At 38.0% G+C, this 20,004-nt stretch overlaps 1 protein-coding gene across 2 annotated transcripts in view; it reads right to left on the reverse strand.

Annotated features, from left to right (window-relative positions):
- GPR180 (G protein-coupled receptor 180) overlaps positions 1-20,004 on the reverse strand; it is a 263,310-nt gene that overhangs the window by 206,125 nt on the left and 37,181 nt on the right. Inside the window, exon 10 of one of the 2 annotated variants that reach the window (XR_004299207.1) lies at positions 15,757-15,912. The gene's annotated coding sequence lies outside the window, so the exon portion shown is untranslated. Of the gene's footprint in view, positions 1-14,122; positions 15,913-20,004 lie in introns of those variants that run through there. The other variant, XR_004299206.1, reaches the window with a different exon arrangement.

The following is a 20,004-nucleotide window of genomic DNA, read 5'->3' on the forward strand; positions in this document are numbered from 1 at the left end:
CTTCTGACTGCCGACTTCTCACTGTATCCTCACATGGTGGGAGAGGAAGGGGTCTCTGTGGTTTCTCCTTTCTAAGAACGTTAATCTCATTCATGAGGGCTCTGCCCCCACAACCCAATCACCTCCCAAAGGCCCCGCCTCCTAATACCATCCCACTGGGGGTTCGGATTTCAACATATTTATTTTGGGGAGACACAACATTCAGAGCATAGCACTGGAATACGGGAGAAGAAAAATATTAGATGTTTACTAAATATGCATTTACATAAAATAGTGCAAAACAATCCTAAAACCCTAAGCCCTGACCCACAAGAAGCTTACAATATCAGGAAAAATTAACATATAAAAATGAATCCATTGCCAACTTCCATGCACTTCAGCCTTGAAGGTTTGCAGATTTGTAGGATATTTCTCCCAAATATCTAGACTATTTCCCTCAGTAATGCCTGGACTTGGCTTCATTTCCTTCCTTTCAGTTTCTAAACTCCATCCAGGTGCACAAAATCAGCATTTCTTGCTAAAAGTATCCCTAGGAGTCCCCGTGCCTCCTTTCATTTACTTGTTAATTCCTTTTAGCCTTGGTAGCAAGGAATATTTACCTAACCATGCAACCATCCTGGTTGGAAATGGGCTCTGGTTCCCAACTACGTCATCATGAAACTTCCTTTCCTTCGCTTTAAGGCCCTCTCAAAGGACTGGTTTTTCAATCAGCCACCTAGTAACATAATTGTCTCCTCCCTATATACTCCAGCCCATAGCTATTTCAACCTGTTTGCTCTTCCTTGAAGCACAGTTTAGGTTTTTACACCTACACGTACCTCTCCTGCAGGGACCAATTCACCAAGAAGCTAGTGAGGCTCAGGCCTTAGGGCACATCCTTGTATCCTCCATGTCTGAGGCCTCATGCCAAACTTTGCAATCGTTTTCTTAAGGAGGGTCCCCCAGAGTGTAGAGGGTAGAATTAGTACGTGCTCCAGCCCCTTTATTGTTTCACTCAATGTGGACATCTACTCAGTCCAGAACCTTCTTAGGATTTGCACATACACCTGCTCATTCTCTCCCTCTGTCTGAACTATATATTACGCTGTGTGTATTGTTGGTGTTAAGAAGTTTGAGGATTTTTTCCCCCGCAATTGTGTTATCTTTTCCATTAGATGATATAATTATTCCACAGGAGGGACTGTCTCTTCTTTATATTCTGTACCAGAATATAAGAGTCCTAGTTTCATATTTTATTTTATTTAAGATTTATTTATTTATTTTAGAAAGAGAGAGAGCACACCCGCACGTGAGCAGGGGGAAGGCAGAGGAAGAGGGAGAGGATCTCAAGCAGACTCCTCACTGAGCATGGAGCCAAACACAGGGCTTCATCCTGACCCTGAGATCATGACCTGAGCTGAAATCAAGAGTTGGATGCTCAACTGATTGAGCCACCAGGCACCCCAGAGTCCTAGTTTCATATTCTATACATACTAAACAAATATTTTGACCAATTCCTTCTGAGGAAGTTTGAAATGGTTAGTTTGTTTATAAGTATCTATATTAAAGATTATTAGAGGCTAAAACTATAATATATTCTCAATACCAAGATCATTCAAATAAAAATCAAAATAAGCACATACTCATGGAGCATGTGTCTTTAAACCCAGCATGGGTAGGTCGTAAATACTTGTTGAATTAATCATATGTAAATCAGGCCCGGGGTAGAGGGTGGATATTGTTACCCACTGACTTATATCACTAAAGAAGCCAGAGGAATTTAACTGGCTTCTGGCGTGGGCTGGATCTAGAAATCAATCTCTTCCTCTGTTGGTTCTACTTCTATGTTGGATTCACTCTCAGGTAGGTCTAATCCATGCACTCATATGACCTTTAGCACCTCTAAAGCATCCTATTAGCTCAGAAGCCCCAGAATCAGATAAAAAAAAAAGCTCCTTTTCCCCAAACTTTCCAACCCAAATTGCAAAATCCAGTCTCATGAGGCCAACTTGAGGCACAACTTGTCCCTTCTGCCTTGTGCCTGGGTTAATGCACCAGAGCGGGGCTGCATGCACTCTGGGGAGTGGGCAGGTGGAAAGAAGGCTATCCCCCATTAAAACCATGTGGATCAGGAAAACAGTAGGAGGTGGTTTCCTAGCAGAAAAATGAGGAAGCCACTTCCATTTCTTTATAGAAAAATGTGAAGAGTGATTACAAAGCAAGGGAAATCTTTATAAACTGCTAGATGGAGAATAATTTGGTAGAACCACTGTAAAAGATAGTTTGGGGTCATCTCGTGCATTGTCTGTGAGCTGGAAGTCCCACTGCTCGAATCTGTGCCCGAGAATGGCTTTCACACATGCGCAGTGGCCTCCACGGCAACATTACACAGAGCACCTGTTACTTATCTGGGGTGGAAAACGGTGATATTCTACCGAGCAGATCAGTGGGAAGGTAGCAGGATTAAATGCCTAAAAGACACCTTCCTAAATGACCCTTCTCCCTTCAGAAATATATAAGAATTTGAATACAATATAACTTGTCCAAAGTTACGTCATTAAGTGATAGAGCTGGAGTGATCCTTGAACATAAGAGGCCAATGTCCACACATGGTCTTTCCACTAAGATTAAAACTGTTGTGATTTTAAAATATGTGAACTATACACATGCCTTGCTCTTTACATACTCGTCCTGTATCATATTTGTATATATATGTATACATGTACACACGTGTGTATAGGCATAAATTCATATATACACATATACGTATGCACACACACATATGCACATCTATCCAAATATAAATAAGGTAAAAGAGAATGGGTAGAGAGTCAGGCGTGTATATAATTCACAGATATGTTTAATACATATGGCTGACACAGCTTCTTTGGGTAATGAGTCTTACATATTTACTACATGTTTTAACAACTTGTCTTTGAAGTATATGCCTAATAGAGATCATAAATCCAAGGACCAAGTTTCCCTTCCAGTCTTTAACCTTGTTTAATTCTCAGATTGTACTCAAGAAATACTACATTGTGACCATAATATTACAGGAAACAAAGTAAACAATTCAAAATCAGAAGTCACAACGAGGCAAAAATTAAGCTGGTCATTACAGAAAACAGAGCCAATAGTTATTCTATATCTCATCTCTTCTAACCAAGATAAGACTAGAAGAAAAAGAACAAGTAGATTACACACTACAGGAAGTATACTGATTACTGTAATCCTTCTTTATATAGACATGTAATAGAGCAAAATCTGGCCCTTATTGTATATGTTCCTGAGACAGGGTTGGGCACTTAATATTAGCATTTCAACTGTAATTTTAAATTTCTTACAATTCAAATATCTACTGGGTGTACTTTTAGGCAAGCCTATTAGTATTTAAAATAAATTAGACCTCACATCTAGTAAGTATGAGGACTCATTTGTTGCAATCTGGCTAAAGCAAATGGTACTAAATTTTGTGTTTGTTGGTAGATGTAAGGAAGGTGAACTAAACTTATACTTTCAACACACCATTCCACCAATGTGGAATCCAATGGTTGAATTCCAAAATAAAATGAAATGAGACATATCTGAAAAGTAACCGCTCTACTTATGTGCTAATCACACCTCAAAGCATAACATTGCTTTTTTTTTTTAAAGAGAAGCAATAAAATCCTATTATGGATTAATCTTGTGCCAAATTTTGTTTTTTAATCAAATCTATTTTCAGCTAAAGAAAATACAAAATGCAAATGAAGGGCCTGATCCTCCAGATCTTGTGAACATGTAAGGGCTGATACACTTCAAAGGTTTGTTTAAAAACTCATAAATTAAAATCCTCATACAACACAGGAAAACATACTTATTTGCAAACCTTTTAATTTCATATTCCATGTAAAGTTTCAACCTTATAAAAGTCTTTGGGGGAGAAGATTTTAAAATTCCTAAAATTAGATGTTTATAAATAAATACTGGTCTAATTTAATTTCTTACATATGTACCATATTCTTAGGCTGCAAGTGAGAATTTGGATTTTCATGCTGTAAACAAAACCAAACAACAACACGAAACCCATGCTGAAAAGAGTCAGGGCTCTTGCTATGCAGCCCCACCCTCTCTAGTATACACACCACTCGAACACAAAGGGTGGGTGAGTTCACGGAAGAGTTGTTTGTGCGGCATTCCCCTGTGCTTTCTCCATCTGGGATGAAATATTCATTAGCGGACCTAAACAAACTCTTCAGAACATTTTTATCTCAAAGTGAGAAAATGCTATTCGAACAGGCTGCTAATGAAGCCATCCACCATCTTGTTTGATGTTCTCCTAGTTAAAGAGTGCCCTGAAAGGCTTCAGGCAGTCCCGACTCTCAGTTGGCAACTGTTTCAACTGCTGTGGGGCAACTGTGTAGCTGTAACACAGACTCCTGTAAAATGCCAACCCACACGCTGTAAATGTAAAATACCACAATATTCATGGACATCAACTATATAATAGTAGGCATCACATAAACTACATTTTACTACATGAGATCACACTCGTCGTAACATATCATTATGAGGATGCTTCTTCTGAGAATTCAAAGCATAAGAAAGAATGTGATTTGGTTTCTGTCCTGAAGCCAGAGAACACAGAAAATATTGGGAAATAAATGCATCCTGTTGATGAAATATGTAAAATAAGTCATTTGTGCATATATATTTCATAGGATATCTCGAACTGCTTAGAAGCAAATATGGGAAATAACTTTATGTGATTTCAAGATGTGTGTGTGTGTGTGTGTGTGTACACACAGAACTGTAAGTAAAATTAAAGTGTGTAAAATGAAAATTTTATACTATGACTGTAATGATTCTGTCAAAGAAATCTTAAGATGTTTTTATCATATGTGCTATCACTACTTTTGTTCAATTAGATTAGTACAGTCATTCAGAAGATGATTTCACAGTGTTTGTGCTGAAGTGGATTGTGTGCCAAAGCCCATAGGTACCATGTAGAAAGTCACTGAATATAGTATTCTATACCCAGATGACACACAGGCATTTCAAATTCGATACATCAGAAGCTAAACTCAATATTTAATCTCAACAAAAATTGTCCCTCTTCATGTATTTTCTGTTTCAATTCATGACAAACTCTCTGTCATAGGCAAAATTGTAAGATGTCCCCCAATTGGCAATACCCATCAGTGTTTGGATAGGGCCTGTGAATATGACGGGATCATATTCATGGGATCACTTCCATGATTATGGTACACTATGTGGCAAAGGCAAAGGGATCTTGCAGATCTGCTATGCACCAGAAAGGAAGTAAAGTCCCTAACTGGTTGACTCTGAGTTAATCAAAAAGGAAATGAACTTGGGGCAGGCCTGATATAATCGGGTGAGCCCTTTAAAAGAGGGTCTAGTAGTCAGGGAGATTCTCCTGCTGGCTCTGAAGAAGTAAGCTACCATGTTGGGAAAGGACCTGTCAGAGGGCCACATAGCAAGGAATTGTGGATGGACTCTAGGAGGTAAGAGCAGTCCCTGGCTGACAGGTAGCAAGAGAACAGGACCTCAGTCTTACAAGGGCAAAGGATTGAAATCTGCCAACCATCCATGAACTTGGAAGAAGACCCTGGACTCCAAAAGGGAACACAGCCAGCTGCCACCTTGACTATAGCCTTGTAAGACCTGGGCAGAGGACCAGCTAAGCCGTGCCTGGGCTCTCCATGGAAACTGACATAATAAATGGGTGTGGTTTAAAGCTACTAAGGTTGTGGTAATTTGTTAAGCAGCAATAGAAAACCAATATATTATCTCCCCAGTTTCCCAAGGCAAGGCAGAAATCTTGGGCGTCATCCTCAGCCATTCTTTGATCATGATTATTCACAATCAATCTTACTTCCAAAATATATTTTTATTCCTCTTCCCCTTATTTTCTGTCAGGTCTGTAGTATTTCTCACCTAGATTGCTGTACTAGGTTCTCCAACTGTAGAGGCAAACTTCAATAACCAATACTTCAGAATCTGAGGCCAGCATTCTTTTATCACAAAACTGATCAAGTTGCTCTCCTCCTAAAATACATTAGGATAATCCTTGTGTTCTTAGTCTGATATTCAAAATTCTTTCTGATCTATTACCCACCTTGCTGGCTAGCCTCATCTTCTGGCACTCTCCAACTTAGACTTTGTGCTCACTGGCCTTACCAAATGACTGTATTTCTCCCCGCATGCTCATTCAAACCTCTGTGCTTTGCATAGACCATTCACTTTGCTTGAAACATCCTTCCTTTTGTGGGCCACCTGGAAAACTTCCTCCTCCGGTCTTCAAGATTCAAGTATCTTCACCTTATCCTTCAGTTCCTCACTGAAGCCCTCCCTGGCCACCATCCGCAGACCTGTAGTTTGCTTTCCCCTACAGTTTTTCCATCAGACTTTGGCCATAACTCCTTCACTATTACCTCAACGTAACATCATTATTGGATTCCATGCCTATCTTTCTTCTGTTGTCTTTTATTTTTTAAAGTAATCTCTACACCCAATGTGGGGCTCGAACTCACGACCCCAAGATCAAGAGTCGCATGCCCTTCCATGCCTATCCTTTATCCATAAAAGCTTCCTGAAGACAGAGCCTCTATCTCCTTTCACATTCCTTCATCTCTCCACCCCTAACACACTGCTTGGCACACTGCAGGCAGTAAGTACAAATTCACAAATACAAAAAAGACATAGTAGAACCCACTATCATAGTCAAATATTATTTATGAAACTTCCACCTAGATTTGGCATTGTGCAACACACCATGAAACATTTAAAAGGCACAATAAGTTAAGATCATTAACTAATATTGCTGATGTAAGACAAATCACAGAAACACAAGTAGGAAGAAAACTAAGACAAACTAAAGACTAAAAAGCAGACATATTATTAAATTTGTGCTATGCACCAGAAAGGAAGAAAATTAATTTGCGCATTAAAATACGCAGATCTGGATAAGAAGTATAGAACTTCACCCACAAATGGGAAAGACCATTTTCACAGAAACTCATCCATTCCCTCTTCTATGCTGTGATGTAAAAGTCCCTGAGTGCCTACCATGTCCCAGACAGGGAGACAGGATGCCAATAGAACATGTCCAACCCAGTCTAGCAGAACTTTTAGTGAAGATGTGTTTTTGTTATTCTACCTTCTTTGAAAAGGACTGCTTGCCTTTACAAATCTTTAAGGAATAATTCAACATTTTATAACAATGAAGAATTGAAGAAAATCCAATTGTTTAAACCAGATGTCTAGGAATTGGTTAAATAAGAGGTGGTATGTTCACACAATGGAATAATGTTCAGGTATTTTAACTGATGCTAAAGAGTTGCCTGGGTGGCTCAGTTAGTTAAAAGTCTGCCTTTGACTCAGGTCATGATCCCTGGGTCCTGGGATCGAGCCTTGTGTCGGGCTCCCTGCTCAGCAGAGTCTGCTTCTCCCTCTCCCCCTGCTCTTTCCCTCTGCTTGTATTCTCTCATGCTCTCTTTCTCTCAAATAAATAAATCTTTAACTGATGCTAAAAATTAGTATATCCAGAACATGATGAAATAATATTATAGTAGTATCCCATTTCATATGTGTGTAGTGTGATATTTAGATTATATTTGACCGGAGGGGAAAATCTTTGAGAATATATACAAGGGGCACCTGGATGGCTCATTCCATTAAGTGTGGGACTCTTGATTTCAGCTCAGGTCATGATCTCAGGGTTGTGAGATCAAGCCCTGAGTGAGGCTCTGCACTGAGCATGGAGCCTACTTAAGATTCTCCCTCCTTCTAACATAACAATAAAAAATTAAAAAAAAAAAAAAAGATTCTCCCTCCTTCTCCCTCTGCCCCTTCCCACTCTCACTCTCTCAAAAAAAAATATATACAAATATATTAACAGTGGTATCTGGTTGTTGGACATAGAGCTTTATGTGTTTTTGTTTGGAATGTTCTTTTTTTATTATATTTAAAATTTTCTTCCCTTAAACTCCTCTAATTTTCCTACATATTTAGTTTTGAAGCAGAATATATTAAAAAAAGGAATTTCTGATTAAAAAAAATAACATGAATGGGGCACCTGGGTGGCTCAGTCCGACTGATTAAGCAAGCATCTACTCTTGATCTCAGCTCAAGTTGTGATCCCAGGGTCATGAGATGGAGCCCCACGTTGGGCTCCACATTGAGCATGGAGCCTGCTTGAGATTCTCCCTCTTTCTCCCTCTGCCCCTCCCTGCTCATGAATTCTCTCTCTCAGAAATAAATAAAATAACATGAATGCTTTTCTCTATACATGCTCATGGCCAGTAGGAGATCAGTGTTCTTGCAGACAAACTTTAGATAAGTGGTCCTCATTCAACAAATATTTACTGAGTACTTATTACATGTTAGGCCTACTACTAAATTTTGGCAATATACTGGTGATAAAATTCCTGCCCTCAAGAAGTTCACAGTGTAGAGTGGAGGAAGACACTTGGAAGATGCAATGTAGTGTAGGAAGGCAAGACCCCATATATAGGAGCATGAAGCCTGGGAGGGGGAGAGCCGGGGAGGCTTCTCAGAGGAACTAACACTTAAATTGAGCCCCAAAGATCAAAAGTCAGGAGATTTCTTAATACAAAAAATAACACCTTCCTTCCTTCCATAGTTCATGAAAACCAAAATGAATGAGGATGTGTACTGACTTAACTGAGGCCATTAACCTGAACTCTTAGATGCCTTAGTTCAAGGCTGGGCCTGGTGGTAGCTCTCAAGGTGCTAGTATTCCTTCTGTGTTTGCAGATGGCCCCACCAACAGAGAGCTTTGAGGCTCCCGTGTCATACTTTTGGCAGGGAGTGTGCATGTTCAATCACTAAATTCTTACTAAAAGTTTAACCTAAGTTGCTCTTATTGTTGTTTTGAATTACTGCATATCATTGTGTCATCTGTGAAACATGGAAGAGCTATTTTCTCCATACAGTCTCTCTTTTACTTACAAGGTTTGCTTGCTTGTTTGTTTGTTTTTAAGGGGCCCCCTCGGGCTTTGCTTGAATCCTTGTAATTGTCACTCCTTTCACCCTTCCTCACAGCACTGACTTCACCTTGTTTTAATTAAGTTTCTTCCACCCTCTTCAATATATCTGCATCTTCTAAAAATACTAAAATCCAATGGAACCTACCTGACACCTAGACTCTGCAAAACAAAATATTCCATGTCCAGCTTTCCCATATGATGCCTCTATTAAACATATCCGGGTCTTGTAGAGGAATCCACTGCATTGCTTGGTCATATTCCATGGCACTCCAATACGACTGTGCTTCTATACCTTATGTCTACTGACTTGTGCCCCCATCTTATGTGAAGCAACTTTGTTTGCTACCTTCATAGCTATGAATACAATGCCGGCTTTTTAAAAATATTCCTTAGGTAAAATTTACATAGAGTAAAATGTGCAGATCTTAAGCATACAACTTGGTGAATTTTGATAAATGTGCACATCTGCATAACAACATCCCAATCAAGATAGGAGTATTTCTAGCAGCCCAGAAAGATCTTTTGTGTCCCCTTCTAATCAATTCTCACCGTCCATATTTTTATAGCCATGGATTAGTTTTGCCCATTCTAAAGCTTTGTATGAATGTGAGGACACGTCATGTATGTCTTCTTTTGTTTACCATAATATTTTTGTGATTCATCGATGTGGTTACGTATATCAATACTTTGTTCCTTTTCATTGCTGAGTAATAGTCCATAATGTGAATATACCATAATTTATATATTCATTCCCCTATTTATGGTTTTTGCCAGCTTTTGGCTATTATGAATAAAACTGCTATGAACATTCTTATTCAAGTAAAATGTCTTATGGACATATAGGCTTTTTCTCTAAGACAAAGACCTATGGGTGGAATCATAGATCAGCGTATGTTTAATTATACAAGAAACGGACAATAAATTTTCAAAAGTGGCTGTGTCAGTTTGCATTCCCAACAGCAATGTATGTGAGTCTGAGCTTCATATTCTCACCACTTAGAAACTGTCAGTCTTACTAATTTCAGCCATTCTAGTGGATGTGAAGTAGTGTTTGGCTGTGATTTGTATTTCCCTGATAGCTAATGTTGTTGAGCATCTTTCTATGTGGTTATACATCATGCATATAGCTTTCTTTGTGAAGTGTCAGCTGAAGATTTTTGCCTGCTTTTATAAATTAGATTGTATTTTTTCTTATTTATTTGTAGGGCTCCTTTATTTATTCTGGATAAAGTCCTGTGATGGATATGTGTATTGTGAATAGTTTCAGTCTGTGGCTTGCCATTCATTTTCTTCATGGTGTCTTTTGAAAAGCAAAAGTTTTGATTCTGATGAAGCCCACTTCATCAACTTTCTCTGATGCTTAGGGCTTTTGGGTCTTAGGAAATTTTTTGCCTACCCAAAGGTCACAAAGTTTTCTCCTAGAAGTTCTGTAGTTTTAGCTTTTATATTTTAGGCATATTATTCCTCTCAAATTAGTTGTTTGGGTGTGGTATGAGATAGGAGTCAAGGTTCATTAGTTCATTGGGGTTTTTTGCACATCTGTGCAGTTGTTTTAGTAGAATTTGTTGCAAAGATTTTTCTTTGCTCGTTTAACTGCCTTGGCATTTTGTTGTAAATCAATTGACTATGTAAGTGTGGGTCAGTTTCTGGACTCTATCTTCTGTTCCATTGATCTATGTTTACAGCAAGCCATATCATCTTGATTACTCTAGCTTTATAGTAAGTCTTTTTTAAACTTTTTTTAAAGATTTTATTTATTTGACATTGAGAGAGAGAGAGCACAAGCAGGAGGAGTGGCAGGCAGAAGGAGAGGCAGGCTCCATCCCAGGACCCTGGGATCATGACCTGAGCTGAAGGCAGCCGCTTAACTGACAGAGCCACCCAGATGCTTTATAGTAAGTCTTAAAATCATCTGAGTCCAGTTTTGTTCTTATTTTTGAAGATTATTTTTCTACATCTTTAAAATTATATACTGTTTAAGGGGCACCAGGGTGGCTCAGTCGGTTAAGCAGCTGCCTTCGGCTCAGGTCACGATCCCAGGGTCCTGGGATCAAGCCCCACATCGGGCTCCCTGCTCAGCAAGGAGCCTACTTCTCCCTCTCCCTCTGCCTGCTGATCCCCCCTACTTATGCTCTCTCTCTCTGTGTGTCAAACAAATAAATAAAATCTTTAAAAATAAATAAATAATAAATAAATAAATTATATACTGTTTAATACAATAAATATAATCTTTGAAAAAAAGTCAATTTTAATAAATGAACAGGTCCAAGATGCTTCTTTTAGCCAAAATAATGTCCTGAGGGTCTTGCCAAGTCTGTTTAAATAGATTAGCAGCCTTATATTCCACACTGATATTTGTACATAAAACTATTCAGGGATGGGTGTGAACAGAACAAACATTGAGTCAAATTTTAGAATTTCACTTACAAATATTTTAAAAAGCAACTGTGATGAGAGAGCCACGTGGCAATGCTGATGTGCTATTGCTGAAGGGAGTATTTTACAGCCCTGGCAAGTGACACACCTCTTTTTGAGGCTATGATCAACCTCTTTATGGAATACAAGGTTACATATTTGCCAAGAGATTTAAAGAATGCTGAAAAGCTACACTTGTTAATAATGGGATGAAGAAACATACAACTTAAAAACATGTAACAAAATGTAAGAAAAGAATCTAATTTTCTTTAACATACCTCAAGGAAAGGATAATATTTAATGAAAAATGACCCGGTTGATGAGAAAGAGGCAATGCTACCAATAAAAATCAGACATACAGTGACCTGGGAAAATGGAATGCAAACAGAAGCAGTGACAGATTCCTCCCATCAAGTGTTTCCCCTCCTACTTCTCCCCAAAGGGACTGTGGATGTTCTGGCAAGTCCATCAAAGTATCTCGTGCAAACACGAGATGCCCAGGATGCTCATCTCCATGCAATAAAAAATAGCTCACTCAAAGTTTGTTTTAATTACAAGAAGCGAGTAGAGTGTAGCAGCTCATAAGCTTTTTTTTTTTTTAAGATTTTATTTATTTATTCATTAGAGACAGAGAGAGAGAGGCAGAGGGAGAAGCAGGCTCCCAAGGAGCAGGGAGCCCGATGCGGGACTCGATCCCAGGACCCTGAGATCATGACCTGAGCCGAAGGCAGACGCTTAACCATCTGAGCCACCCAGGCGCCCACAGCTCATAAGCTTTTGAGCCTGACACAGTCTCCATTCTGTCTTACCTGTGTAACATTGGGAAAATTACTGAATCTATTTGAACTCATTTCCTCTCAAGGTTGTTGAGAGGATTATATTAAATAATGTGCACTTGGTCACTGCCTTGGACTCCAAGTGATGAATAAGTCGTCAATGCTAGCTTTTTTTTCCAGATTTTTCCCAAAGTAGATAAAGCAAACACTTAAAAACACATTTGCGAAATAACCACATAGTTTATAAATTCAGCACTCTCAAAATTACTTAATGACCACAATCTTCATCATGTCCCTGAATGCCAGGAGTATGAAATAGCAGAAAGGGCATACTAGAATGGGACCCAGGGGCCTGACTTCTATCTGGGCTCTGCCTTTATGTGACCACGTGATCTTCAGCAAATTATTTACCCCTGGAGGCTCTCTAGGTTCCTTTTCCATCAAATGAGTGGATTGTTTTAAGAGAATCTCTAAGACTCCTTTTCGAATCTATGATTTTAAGATTTGACTAAGTAATAGAATTGCTACTGTGCTCAGCTCTAACAAGTCAAATATTTAGGATAAAATATCTCACATATCCTCGCTCTACTCTAGCACTTGGGGAAGGTGCCAAAGCCACGGCGAAGTAGGCGCCAGAGTTGTTTAACCAATCTCAATGCTTTGGCAGAAGAACTCTTGCTAGCTATAAGACGTTACACTTAATATGGCAAAACAAATGTCTCCAAACAGGTCATTCGAATGTTACTTGGATTGGTAGGAAGACATGGCCTCTGATAAGTCTCAGGTTCATCCCCCAACATAATACCTTTATCATCACTTGAACTAAAGAATTCTCCTAAAAAATTATCATATGAAACCTTTCTTCACTAATCTCAGTTATAACATCTACAATTTCACTCTAGTGTGTAGAACAGTCTGGATATTAAAGTTCAAATCCTGGATGTACTGGACTAGAAAGTTTCCTCATCTTTCTGTATTCTCACTTGAAAGAATAACGTCTATGTTTCATTGATTCTAAGATGCATCTATTTTTCAAATTTTAAGATCTTGAAATTGGATGCATCTACAGTCAATGTGTTAGAAAACACTGTATCATAATTTGATTAGCAACACTTATTCTTTCTTAGTAAAATTAATGGTGAGTCTTAAAAGCAATGGAATCTTAGATTGAGTTAAATACAGTAAAATCCTGCCAACCTAATACAGGGGTTTTTGTAAGGCTCTGAGGAAATAAATGATCTTGAACAAGTTTTTTCAATTGTAAACAGGAGAATGGACTGACCATTATCTAAAGTTCCTAGTCCCTAGTGCCTTTAGAAATCCTATATGAATGTAAGATCTTATTATTAAATTGATTTCCCTACACAAAGTGAGCAAATGTGCTAACACAAGCTAAGATAAAACCATACCTACTGTTATGATTCTCTCATTGACCAAAGCAATCAAAAACTGAAATATATAGATTCTTTTTATCAATCATCCCCAAACTGTATTTCATTCTCAGAGATAAGTGAAATAAAAAATTTAATGAATTTAAAATCAGTTATAATTAAATCAATAAGTGTATATAAAGTGGATAAACATCTATTAAGCAAACCTTATGTATACCAATGCATATGTCCTCATCTAACAACCCACCTTTGCAAACTATAGCCTTATGATTTTGTCACAATTAAAACATTTCTCATACTCGTCTATGTACTGTTTAAAAAATGACTAGAAATTCATCTTTTAAAAAAATTAAAGTTCTTTTGCAACCATCTTTTTCTCATTATAAAGAGTAATACATGCTGCTTATAGAGAATTTGGAAAATGCAGAAAAAGATAAATAAGAAAATTTAAATCTCATTACCTTGAGATAATCGCCATTAAAATTTGAATGTATTTTTTAGTCTTTTACATAGTACTATATACATTAGTATAAAATTAAAATCAGAGAGTACTGGCATATGTGTATACATATAAAGTTTATATCAATATTTTTTCACTTACGCTCATTTTATCATGACCATTTTCATATCAGTAAATATTCTTCAAAACATCCTGAAGAGGTGGATTGGAACAATTTGGAAAAACAAAACACTGGATCCATACCTGAGTCCACCTATTGATTCTTGACTCTGGTTGAATGTCACAAATCACTTGCAGGAATTCTAAAACAATGCTATGGCCAGACCCTATCCTCAGAGATTCTAAATGAGTTTTTCTGGAATGGGATCTAGGCATGAGTTGTTGGGTTTTTTTTTTTTTCTTTTTCTCATTTAATGCTAAGGCATAGTCCTGGATGAGAACTATTGCTTTACATAAAGATAAATTTCAAATAGATTAAGAAATGATTGTTAAAAAAAAAAACCCTGTGGAATTAGTGAATAAAAATATAACTAAAATATAACTGTATATGTAATCTTAGGGTACTAAAGAACACTAAAGGCAGAAATACCAAAGGAAAATATTCATATATTTAGCTACATAAAAACCTTTAAATTTTTGAATGCCGAAAAACATCACAAACAAAACCAAAGTGCAAATCGCAAAGTAGAAAAAATATTTCCAATATATACTATAGGCAAAACTCTTAGGAAGTATAAAGGAAAAGATGAAGAACAGAAAAGGTTAGGTATAGGTAAATCACCCAGAAAAAAACGTCACTACATATATGGAGATAAAAAGCATTTCCTTCTTAAATGGCAAACAAGCTGATCTTCACCTCAGAATGTATTCCTCTTTTCCAGACTCTTCCCCTGCCACTCATAACTCAGGGGTTACAGTAGCACTTACATTCATACCCTGAAGCTTTACCTCATTAAAAAAAAATCAAACTCTACGCAAATACATTAAAACTAAAATATGAATACATAAAGAGGACAGTCACGCTGACACATAAAGTTCTCATAAAATCAGATGCAAAGCAACGTAGCACCACTTTATTACTGCCTGAGTCCAACTCTGCACAGGTTCAACTTGCAATAAAAGGAAGTCTTTTCAATCTTCTGCAGTGACTTTGCCCTTATTAGAATGCATACTCATTATTTTCTGATTACTCCCCTCCATAAAACATTCCATTTTGTACCTTGGTTTCCACACCTCTTGTACAGTATTCATATTTTATCTCTAAAGATTGTAATAAATCACTTCAAACACAATAAGCCGTTTAAGAATGGGTTTTATAGGCAAAAAGGCACACCTTCAGTGATGTGATTGCAATCATCAGATGCTCCCATCTCCCCAAGCCCATATTACCCAGTGTGCACACAAATGATGCAGGAGCACGGCACAGACTATTGCAGAAGGAACGAGCCAACTCAACCCAATGGGTACTTCCTGGTTGCAGGATGTAGCCATAGGAACCCTTTGAGATGTTTTGTTTTATTAATTTGGCTCCTTCTATTTCTCACTAGTGCCAACACTTTCAAGATAATGCAGTTTAGACATGTCACAGCTGTTGAAACTCATAGCATAAGCTTAAGCTGACAGTGGTGTATCATCAAGCACCAGAAACACCAAAACAACATTATGATAAAGAGCAGAAGTATGAAAAATAAGAAGAAGACAAAGGGCAGGAAATATTACCTTACCGACTTAAAGCAGAGCCCTGGGGGGAAACATCTGGTTCAGAGCAAACAGTGATCCTTTCAGTGCAGTGAGGGGGTCTTGCTGGAGAGAGTGAGGGCTGACCACATGTGAGAGACGGAGACCCAGAAGCTGAAGACCAGGCAGCGCAGTGTTGTTCTCTGTAAGGGAATTTCGATATTTAAGGAGGCGAGAGATCTATGATCTTGAAATCCAGATAGGAGCCGTAATTTGCGATTTTTACTATTGTGTTTAAAACCCTACCTATGTCAGAAGCGCTTTCTCTTTGAGTTCTCAGGTTAAGTTTATGAACAATTTTATATGCGTTGAGGAACCATCAAAGGTAGACTCTCCAGGGGTTTAAAAGTATTGTTAGTTTAGAAATATTAAACGTTAACAACTATTGAATATCATTTATTTCTACAAAACCTGACGTCTTTACGAAAGGAAATAAAGAATATTACAGTTTACTAATCTGATAAGGAACTTCAGTCCTAGCAATTGGTGTATCTGAGGAAAAACCACTTTTCACTTAAAAAATTCACCTCCCTCCCCCCGCCCCCATAAACCTTTTACAGACACTCAAACTTCTGGGTAAGTCTTAAAAACTTATCTTCTGAAAGATCTATAAGGCTCACAGGCTAGGCAAGAGATTTAAAAGTTTATTTTGTGTGGGTGTAAATTGGAATGTAGTCGTGTGTAAATTAGATAGAATCTTGAACGTATTCCAATCAAGCCTACTTTCTGTTCTAACCACATATGTATGATTATTTAAAGCAAACACTTTCATCTCATGGACATTTAAATATTATCTCTATGAATGAATAGATTAGGAAGAACCTCAGGTTCACTGAAAGTTTTGCACACAACCTTCAGGTCTGTAAATAAAGAACGTTGTACTGAGTAGGCACGAGTACCATACATAATCTTCACAACAATCCCATGAGTTAGTAATATTAAAACCCGTCCCTCACATCTGGCCACTCCTCACTCTAGTCAGGAGGACCCCTTCTCTGTGCTAAAAGAACCACTATTTGCTCCAAAACCAGATTACATATGAGAAAATCAATGAAACACGGCAGAGTCAGGATTTGAAATCAGTCTGTTGTGCCAAAAAGTCCCCGCTCTTTCCAGTGGGTCATAATATCTCCTAAAAATAAAAGAATTCAGCACCTTTTATACCTAACCAGCTATACTCTAAAGCACCTACTGGCAATAAACCAAATATAAGTGACACATAAAGCAAACATTCAAAATAATACACCTGACTTTAAATGCACTTCTCAGAGCAAACACAAGTCTTGTCTTTCCAAGACAGCCTAAAGGAGTAAGAGATCTGAATATTTCCATTCTCTAAACTGCCTAAAGTTTCTACCCTATTAGAGATCCCAGATTTTTATTTTTTTGATTTTTATTTTTTTAAAGATTTTATTTGACAGAGAGACAGAAAGGGAGGGAGGGAGAGTGCATGAGCAGGGGGAGAGGCAGAGGGAGAGGCAGAATCAGATTCCTCGCTGAGCAGGGAGTCAACACGGGGCTCAATCCCAGGACCCTGTGATCATGACCTGAGTTGGAGGCTGTTGCTTCCCTGAGGCACCCTGGTGGCCTGAGATCCCAGGTTTTTAAAAATCTTATCAGACTGGGGTGGTAAAACTTCCAAAAATATACTGAATGATAATTCTACATCAGGAAATTTGTTAACACTACTCACCATATTAATAGAACAAAAGAAAAATTGTACTATCATATTTTTGGATGCAGAAAGGATTAGGTAATACATCCAACATCCATTTTCAAAATTTTATTTTATTCTTTAAATTATGACACAGCAAAATTGACTTTTTTGGTGTGCAGTTCTTTGCATGTTAATATATGGATAGATTCAATGAAACCACAACCACAATCAGTATAGAGAAAAGTACCATTACTCCTCAAAAACTCCTTGGTTACCCCTTTGTTGTCATACCTTCCTCCCACCTGTAACTCCTGGCAACTATTGATCTTTTTTTCCATCACTACAGTTTTCTTTATTTGAAAATGCCATCTAAATGGAATCATGCAATATATGACCTAAGACTGGCTTAAAAAAAAGATTTATATATTTATTTATTTGGGGGTGGAGGGGCAGACAGAGAGGGAGAGAGAGAATCTCAAGCGGACTCCCCACTGAGCGTGGAGTCTGATGTGGGGATTGATCTCACAATCCATGAGATCATGACCTGAGCTGAAACCAAGAGTCAGACCCTTAACTAACTGAGCCACCCAGGTGCGGCAAGACTGGCTTTTTTTACTCAGCATAACGTCTTTGAGACTCGTTCAAGTTGTGTAAACCAATAGCTTGTTTTTTGTTTTGTTTTGTTTTACTACTGATAGTATTCCTTTGTATGGATACATTATACTTTGTCAATTCAGGACATTTGGGTTTCCAATTTTTCATGATTGTGACTAGCACTGCCATAAACATTTGCATACAGCTTTTTGTGGGAATATAGCTTTTCACTTCTCTAGGGTTAATACCCAGAAGTGGGGTTGCTGGGTCATATGGTAATTTATTTAACTTTATAAGCAACTGCAAAACTGTTTTCCAGAGTGGTTGTGCAATTTTGCACTCGCACCAGCAATGTAGGAGAGTTCTAGTTGCTCCACATCCTTGGCGGGACTTGGTATTTTTGGTATTTTTATTTTGACCATTCTAATAAGTACATAGTGGCTATCTCACCATGATTCTAATTTACAGTTTCCTAATGACTAATTATGTTGCACACCTCTTCATGTGCTGATTTGTCATCTATATACTCTCTTTGGTGAAGGATCTGGTAAAGACTTTGGTCCATTTTTTTTAACTGAGTTATCTTCTCACTGTAGGATTTTAAGAGTTCTCCATACGTTCTTTATGTAGAGTCCTTTACTGGATATGTGATTTCCAAATATTTTCTCCCAGACTGTGGTTAGTCTGTTTGTCCTTTTAACAGTGTTTTTTGTGAGCAAAAGTTTTGAATTCTAATGAAGTTGAATTTATCAATATTTTCTCTTGGGGTTTGGGCTTTTGGTGTCTAAGAACTCTTTGCCTAACCTTAAGTCACAAAGACTTCATCCTATGTATTCCAAAAGTTTTATAGTGTTATGCTTTACATTTAAATTTTGATTAATTCTGAGTGAATTTTTGTATAAGATGGAGGTTGCAGTCAAGGTTCATTTATTTTCCGTATGAATGTCCAATAGTTCCAACACTGTTTGTTGAAAGGCATTCACTTTTCCACTGAATTGCCTTTACTTTTTCTCTCCCTCCTCTTATATTTTTTGGAAGAGATTGTGTAGAATTGGTGCTATTTCTTCTTTAAATATTTCGTAGAATTCACCAGTGAAACCATCTGGGCCTGGAGATTTCTGTTTCCGAAGTCTTTTAAACAAGAATTCCTTAGTTGTTACAGGACTATTTTGGACATTTAGTTCATCTTGGGTGGGTTTCGGTAGTCTGGTGTTTGTAGTGATATGCTCTGGGTCCCAGGCATCCCTGCATGCCCTTGCTGGGTATGCCAAGAATGCAAAGCTCTAACCACTCTTTCTCTGCGCCCTTTCTCAGGGCTGTGTTTGCAGGGAACAGGATGAGGTAACATTTTCCTTTCAACACAGTGCCAGGGTTTTTTGTTTGTTTTCTTTTTTAGATAGAGAGAGTGGGAGGTGGAGAGGGAGAGGGAGAGAGAATCTTAAGCAGGCTCCATGACCAGCGTGGCACTAACATGAAGCTTGATCTTATGACCCTGAGATCATGACGAGCTGAAATCAAGAGTCGGATGCTCAACCCACTGAGCCATCCAGGCATCCCCACGGTGCCAGTTATAAAAGAGATAAATTTGCCAACTTTGGTGTTCCTTGGGGGTCACATGAATTTCACTGTATGTGTAACATCTATCTAGTCTCACCACAGACTATACCTATTGTCCCAATGGACTTAGGAGTTATGTGTAACTAATGCCAACCAACAGGAAGCTCATGATATTTGCTATACTAGGAGTAACAAAGTCCTTCATCTCTGACCTAGGAGTCTCGTGTGTTCTGCAGCCTTTATGAAGCAGTAACAGGTTAACTACCTAGCTTGTAAGTAAAATATTGGAGTCTTCATAGTTCTTGACATATACTTCCCAGAGAATTGGTTATTCAATCTAAATTGTCTAGAGGACTTTTTTTTTTTTTTTGCAGGATTTCCTTATTGTCCTGTTAATGTCTGCCGAGTCTGATACATCCTCTTTCAT

This window comes from Phoca vitulina, unplaced genomic scaffold (genome assembly GCF_004348235.1).
Source record: "Phoca vitulina isolate PV1807 unplaced genomic scaffold, GSC_HSeal_1.0 scaffold5, whole genome shotgun sequence".
NCBI lineage: Eukaryota > Metazoa > Chordata > Mammalia > Carnivora > Phocidae > Phoca > Phoca vitulina.